At 42.8% G+C, this 8,292-nt stretch overlaps 1 pseudogene; it reads left to right on the forward strand.

Moving 5' to 3' along the window:
• Positions 1-739: 739 nt before the first annotated feature.
• Positions 740-4,998, forward strand: LOC109784595 (phosphoenolpyruvate/phosphate translocator 3, chloroplastic-like; annotated as a pseudogene).
• The last annotated feature ends 3,294 nt before the right edge of the window (positions 4,999-8,292 follow it).

Genomic DNA, 8,292 nt, shown 5'->3' on the forward strand with positions numbered 1-8,292 from the left:
GCTAGGCTAAGCCAGAATGGTTACAGTTTATTCACCGACGTCAGCGGAGACTGCCGGCCTAATCAGATGCCTAACTAATGATTGAGATTGACTAATTTTGATGTTAAAAAAGGAGATTGAATAATTTTGGAGCATGACTTGCTAAATCAGTAGTTAAAACCACTGGACAATCAATCTCGAAAAGAAAAGAAAATCACTGGATAAGCCATGTGTGACCGCCAATTCGATAGGGTTCTACAAACATGTTGATCGGTGAACGTGTTGCACCTGAATCTCTATCTGATTCGATATAATAGTATATGAAATGGTCCGGTTAGATTTGATTGACCAATAATCCAGGCCGGCCAAAAACTGTTCATGCAACAGATAAGAAAAATGGTTGAAACATGCGTCCTTTAACGAAGCAATTGTTAAAATCTTAATTGCGCAATTTAATCTACTCCGTATTAATTTTTTATCAGAATTTACCATTACATCTTCTGTGTATTTAGTGCATGGTGCTCCTATCCTCGATCCATGCATGATCATGGATGCGACGAAGGAAAGTAGGTCCCATGCGGAGTGCCGCCCGGCCGGCTTCAGTGGAGGGTTCCCAATGGTGCAAAAATGTATTCCTCGGAGGAACCGGACGACGTCGACAACTTTTCCCCAGACCTGTCCCGCCGCCTGCTCGGCATTCGCAGGGGCCACCTGCTCCTCACCACATCTACACCCAGGCGGCAGCAAGGGTCGGGCTTCCATGAGCAGGACGGCGGCGGCCTCGTGGCGGCGTCGCCCGTCGGCGAAGGGAGGCGTGAAGCCGGAGGCCGCTGGCATTCCTCGGACGCTGCAGCTCGGCGCCATGATCCTCGTCTTGTGCCTCCTGAACATCTGCTTCAATATTTACAACAAGCCGGTCAGTACTAATCTCCACTTTTCTCCTTCTCCTTTGGGAATCGTTTCGTGATCCTATTCCAATATGCATGTGACTGAATTACTGATGATGATGCTACACAGGTTCAGAAACTATTCCCCTTCCCTTACACTTACACCATCACCACCTTCCACTTCGCATTCGGCTCCTTCTTCATCACTCTCATGTGGCTGCTAAACCTGCATCCCAAACCAAGGCTCTCGCTTCAACAGGTGACACAAGGATAAACACTGATCTTTCCAATTTGTAGAACTATAGAGAGAGAAGAATTGGCGAAATATGATGGATGTTGTATTGAACCTCTCGGGCGGTTTATACATAGTAGATGGCTTGGAGGGCAAGAAACATTTCCTGAAGATAAGGCAGGAGATTATTACAAATCATATGCTACCAAATACAAACATCCCCCGACAGTCGTAACGGTAGCGTCGCAGACAATAAGAGCGTCGCGGATGATCAGACTGGAGAAACCGACGGGCTGACATCCCCCCATAGTCGTAGTGGGAGCGCCGTGGACGGTGTCACGTCACGGACACGTTGACTGTAGAGGAAATCGCTGAGTTGCTCAAGCGAGGTGATATCCCTTTGTGCCGAATTCGAGGAAGCCGAGAGCATGGGTGGCGGAGCCGTGGTCAAGGTAGCCGTGCAAGGGGTCGCCGTGGTCGATGTCATGGTCGGGTGCTGGTGCGAGCTAGTCGCACATGAAGCCGCAGGCGCACAGTGTGCGAAGAAAGTGATGAAGGCACGTCGAGGCAGTCGTCGAGGAAGCAGATGCCGAAGGAGACGCAGTCCGAGTCATCGAGGACGAGGTGCGGCCATAGTTGTGCCAGAACCAGACGCACGTCGGGGACGAAGGCATACTCTGGTTTTGCCAGAACCGAGTACGCAAAGAAAAGAAGAACTCGACGGTGACATCATCGAGGCAGGTGTAGTGGAGGGTGTCGCTGCCGAAGAAGACATTGCCAATGCCAATGAAGACGAGGCGCCGATCTAAGCTTGCCAGAGGAACGCGTTGGGGACGAAGGCACGTACCGATGTTGCCGGTACCGGGCGTGCAAAGGCAGGGACCCGTGCAAATGCAGGGAGATGATTACAAATCATATGCTACCAATACAGAGATATGCATAGATACTCTAACACAATTTACCCGGTCATGTTAAAATTAAAACATTTCCTTTCGATAACATGTTCTTGAGTCATGTCAAGTCGTAAAGTAATGCAAGTCTGTAATGACTGGGTTACTCTTCTAATTATCGGTGCAGTACGCGAAGATCCTTCCTTTGGCGTTAATACACATGATGGCCATTGTCTTCGCCAACATGAGTTTGGGCAAGGTGGCGGTCTCCTTCACGCACACCATCAAGGCAGGGAACGCCGTTCCACTCTCTGTCTTGTTGCTCAGGCAGGTATTTGATTTCAGGCTTTCTTGTGTTATCTGTCCCAGTAATAAAATGTGCAGAAAGAGATGAATATGTAGTTCTTAATTGTTCTGTTCTTGCAGACACCTTCTCTACTTGTATTAGGTTCTCTCGGGTCGGTTCTTGGTGGAGTTGTACTGGCATCTATGACTGAAATTTCTTTCAACTGGTTAGTTGCAATGTTTGCTATCTCTTAAATTCCAGTGTCAAAAGATTGGGGAAACATTGGCTCTGTTATTACCCTCTTCACATCTTTGGAAGCTATATTTGAATGTATCACACTGTCCATTAGTTCAGTCAATCTTATTCACTGCCACTCTGGAAAGAAAGAAATAGTGGTTCACATTATTGGCAATCGAGTTAGTCTTATACGCATGTATCACTCAAAACATTCTAAAATGGGAAGTAAGGTGTGAACTTTGGATAGACTCTTGTTAGGTTGCAACTTAAAACTCCAGTTAGTTTAGCTCAATTAATGCAGGAATTTTTATTCTGTTTTGTAATCCAAAATATTGGCTGTACTTCAGGCTTTGGCAACTGGGTTATTTCTCGTGGTCTTAAGCAGAGCCATCTGCCATCATGTATACTAATTGTGTAAGTACGTTGGGGAAACAGGATAGGATTTTGCAGTGCCAGGGATTCCGATGACCAATCGCGAAATGCTTTCAACAAGAAAATTCTTGCTGATAAAGAGGTGACTTGCTACTTTATTTTGTTCTACTGGATATTCACATCGTAGAAGCATGATAAATATCGTGAAGCACATTCTCCTTGCACATAATTTTTTGTTGCAGGAAAAATTGGACGATATAAACCCTTTTCAATTATGACTATCATGTCATTTTTGTGTTCGGTCCAATTAACGCTATATCTAGAGGGCATAAAGTTTAGCCCGCTGTTCCTACGGAGCACTGTGAGTATTGCTAGCTTGCAAAAGTAGATATCGATTGTTTTGGCACTTTTTTGGCTAACAAAAAATCAAACATTGTGCCTTACTGTAGGGGTTAAATCTTCAAGAACTATGCCTGAAAGCGGGCATTGCGGCCACTTGTTTCCATTTTTACCAACAAGTATGTCAATCTTCGCGAAGGATCAGCTAAGACCACATAGCGCATAATTATACATAATAGTAGTTCATAACACCCACATAATTGTTCATAATTAAAGTAGAATAGCACTTGCTTTGAGCTAAACTAAAGATAAAATGGGTCGGAGTGAGGATTTATCAACTCAGCGTGTGGGTGCCTTGCAGGAGTCATCGCAGTCGGCGGTGGCAACCTCCTCGAAGATTACATCGTGCTTGCGATCCACCTAGGCCAAGTACCGGCGATAGGCCTCTGCCTCGTGTTCGCCGACAATGGACTGCAAGAATGCTTGTTTAACCTCCACCATCTCGGCGTCGGAGGCGAACTAGACGGCCGCCTCCGTGTCAGGCGTTCTACTCCTCCGCCTCTCGGTGCTCCTCGTCGGCAAGCAACGCACACTCATACTCCCGCTCTGCCACCTCCCATGAGAAGAGGATGTGGTCGCCGGCGCCACCCTCGTATCGGCTTCATCCGTCGCCTGCCCATCCTCCTCCTCCACCTCGCCCCCCTCCTGCTCTTCCTCAGCCTCCTTCTCCTCTTCCTCAAATTCCCTCAACATGGACACCGCGAGCTGTGCCACCTTCCGCTCATCGTCGGAGTCATCGTTCGACGATGACGAGTCGATGGGATAACGTCCGCTGCGGTGACACCCCATCTCTTGCCCCACGACCGGCAGCGCAGCATGGCTATTTGAGTGGCGGCGGCCAACTTTATAAGGGGGGAGGGGGTAAATTTGGCGCTTCTCCCTGGTTGAGTCATTTTTCCGGTGAGATGAGAACACAAAGGAGTTTTGAGGAGAAGTGGTGTTGCTCGCTCAAATTTGAGCCAAAAAGAATCTTTCGAGACTTAACTCCTCAATTTTTTGAGTTATAAGTTTGAGGCTTCGATTAGGTGTGGTTTAACTCCTCAAAAGATACCAATTTGAGAAGTTAAGAAATTTAAGTGTTCGATTAGAGATGCTCTTGGTAGTTGTAGAAGCTTTATATCACCACGATCAATCGGTTTCTATGCTCAGTGATGTTGGACGAGTGGTCGTGCATATTAAGTTTCATGACCTGAAATTCAACTATTACCACTTTTTTGTTTTTCATGTTTGATATTTACCATCAATTCTATTTTAATTTTCCTTTATTTACTTGTAGTAAAGTTTCTACTTTGTTTTTGTGGCAGGTTTCATATAGTTTATTGGCCAGAATATTACCTGTAACCCGTTCTGTTGCGGACTTCTTCAAACGAGTTGTCAACATATCATATGTTCTCTTCTTCAGAACTCCAATTTCACCTATAAATGTCCTTTGTAACTTTATAACCAACCGATCCTACTTTTTTATATTCTAGTAACTCACTCTCCTATTTATTTGTGTCTGAAATATATCCTTATCTGCAGGAACTGGTCTGCCTCTACTCGGTGTTTTCATGTACTCTAGATTCAAGAAAGCAAAATCGAAGACAAATGCTGCATAAAAATAGTTTATACTAGACGCGTTGTCGGGCCCGTTTATTTTTTGATAGAATAATAGAAATATCCGTACCAAATATTGGAGCAAATTTGCATAATCTAACCCATATATTGGTTAGCACTTGAAGAGGAATTTAATCTGATTGAAAGTAGAGCGATTGTAGAGGGGCTAGTATGCACTCTCTTTCTTTATGATTATGAGGGCATATGAAGTGCAAAAATCTTTGTGAAGGAAAACACAACTTGTATCATAACTGATCTGATTGTATTATCTAGACATTGTAGGAAAACAAAAAGTATGTTATATAATTTTGAATGACTTGTATCACACAAGTACGTTGAATGAAATGACATGTATGTGTGAAGGTAGAACCAGATATCAACAACCACTAGTAGAAAACAGGGCTTTGGTTCGGGCCTGGCCAGCCCATTAGTCCCGGTTCTGCACGAACCGGGACCCATGGGGGGCATTCGTCCCGGTTTGTGAGCCCAGGGGGCCGGCCGGGGCCTCGTGGGCATTGGTCCCGATTCATCTAGACCCATTTGTCCCGGTTCTAGGCACGAACTGGGACCAATGGTCCTCGCTCCTGGCCCACATACATTGGTCCCGGTTCGTGCATAGAACCGAGACAGAAGGGGGAGCTTTAGTCCCGGTTCCAGCCACGAACTGGGACAAATGAGTTGCCTATATATACCCCATCGCCACAGCAGAGCACTCCACAGTGCTCTGTTTTTTCTGGCCGGCGAAGGGAGGGCATTTGGGTGCTCTAGCTCACCTCCTATGCACATGAGGTGTTCGATGTAATGTCCGAGCCACACTAGTTAATCTTTCTCCTCTCGAAACTCGACCTCCGAGCTCCATTTTCCCCGAGATTTGTCTAGGTTTAGCGGTCTGTCACGTCCCGTCCCCGTCTTCACCTCCGTCGATCGCCCGTGCCAATCTCGTTGCCGGCACCACCGTGGTGAGCCTCTTGTTCTTATCTTCTTTATGAAAGAAAAAAATTCTTACTTCAGATAGATACTTGTCTAATTTTCTTACTTTTATTATTCCTTGTTATTATACAGTGCGATGGTTTTGGTATCCGCCCCCGTCGGCCCTCGTCCTATCTATGATTCAGATGTGGTATATATTATCTTTTTATAACTATTTGGTTCATTTATTGTTTATGACAATCATGCCGACCAACGTGACATGGATTTTATTTATCTAGGAGGTGGTTGAACCGGAAATTCCAACCGACCCTATTGTCGAGAGGTTAAATTTAGTTCAAGAAGAAAACAATTACTTGAAGGAAAAAATAATAAAAATTGAGGAGGAGAAGATGATATTGGAGTTGCATGTTGCGGATGTCGTAGATGATCACAAGATCAAGATGGATGCAATGCGGTTGAAGATTAGAAAGATTAGAAAATATGACATTCATACCGAGGCTTGGTATCATTATGCCATTGGATCAATTGTTACCTTGGTTGTGATTATGATCGCATTTGTTGTTGCATTGAAAGGTTTTACATAGTTTCAATGTATGGTTTAACTAGATGTTCTGGAGAGCTATATGTTGTTCAATTTGAACTATGTATGTACTTTGGTTTTAATGTGATGATGAACTACTATTAATTTGGTCACTTATCTATCCATGTGAATCTGTAATGGTTTTTGACACACATAATTATATATAATCCACGCAGATGAATCGCCAATGGATGTACGATGACAGACACACCTCCTAGTACATTAAGGGCCTGCATAATTTTCTCGAAGTGGCTGAGGCAAACAAGCAGAATGGTTTTATGTGTTGTCCATGCCCTAACCCTCTCAACTTTTTAGCACATGCTATGTGGGTGAAATGATGATACCATGCCAATTTTCAACCTTTTCAGAGTTCATTTGAAATGCTTTCGAATTTCAGGGTCTTATAGCTCAAAAAAATCAGTAAATGCATGAAAAATAACAAATGAAGTCAGAAAGGGTTGAAAATTGATGATGTGGCTTTGAATGGTGCATTTTGAACACACAAAAAGTCTGGAGTTCAAATAAGTTCACAAAAATGAAATCCCTTTGTAACAGATGAGTTTCCGTATGAAACCCTAATACTTCGAAAGAGATTGTCCATTTTGTACACGAAATGCATCTAGTTTTTGCCGTAACCCTCTCAACTTTTTAGCACATGCTATGTGGGTGAAATGATGATACCATGCCAACTTTCAGCCTTTTCAGAGTTCATTTGAAATGCTTTTCAATTTCAGGGTCTTATAGCTCAAAAAAATCAGTAAATGCATGAAAAATAAGAAATGAAGTCAGAAAGGGTAGAAAATTGATGATGTGGCTTTGAATGGTGCATTTTGAACACACAAAAAGTCTGGAGTTCAACTAAGTTCACAAAAATGAAATCTCTTTGTAACAGATGAGTTTCCGTATGAAACCCTGATACTTCGAAAGAGATTGTCCATTTTGTACACGAAATGCATCTAGTTTTGCCGTAATCCTCTCAACTTTTTAGCACATGCTATGTGGGTGAAATGATGATACCATGCCAACTTTCAACCTTTTCAGAGTTCATTTGAAATGCTTTTCAATTTCAGGGTCTTATAGCTAAAACAAAATCAGTAAATGCATGAAAAATAACAAATGAAGTCAGAAAGGGTTGAAAATTGATGATGTGGCTTTGAATGGTGCATTTTGAACACACAAAAAGTCTGGAGTTCAAATAAGTTCAAAAAATGAAATCCCTTTGTAACAGATGAGTTTCCGTATGACACCCTGATACTTCGAAAGAGATTGTCCGTTTTGTACACGAAGTGCATCTAGTTTTTGCCGTAACCCTCTCAAATTTTTAGCACATGCTATGTGGGTGAAATGATGATACCATGCCAACTTTCAACCTTTTCAGAGTTCATTTGAAATGCTTTTCAATTTCAGGGTCTTATAGCTCAAAACAAATCAGTAAATGCATGAAAAATAACAAATGAACTCATGAAGGGTTCAAAATTGATGATGTGGCTTTGAATGGTGCATTTTGAACACACAAAAAGTCTGGAGTTCAAATAAGTTCAAAAAAGAAATCCCTTTGTAACAGATGAGTTTCCGTATGAAACCCTGAACTTCGAAAGAGATTGTCCATTTTGTACACGAAGTGCATCTAGTTTTTACCGTAACCCTCTCAACTTTTTAGCACATGCTATGTGGGTGAAATGATGATACCATGCCAACTTTCAACCTTTTTAGAGTTCATTTGAAATGCTTTTCAATTTTAGGGTCTTATAGCTCAAAAGAAATCAGTAAATGCATGAAAAATAACAAATGAAGTCAAAAAGGGTTCAAAATTGATGATGTGGCTTTGAATGGTGCATTTTGAACACACAAAAAGTCTGGAGTTCAAATAAGTTCAAAAAAATAAAATCCCTTTGTAACAGATG

Source organism: Aegilops tauschii, chromosome 2, assembly GCF_002575655.3.
Source record: "Aegilops tauschii subsp. strangulata cultivar AL8/78 chromosome 2, Aet v6.0, whole genome shotgun sequence".
Lineage (NCBI taxonomy): Eukaryota > Viridiplantae > Streptophyta > Magnoliopsida > Poales > Poaceae > Aegilops > Aegilops tauschii.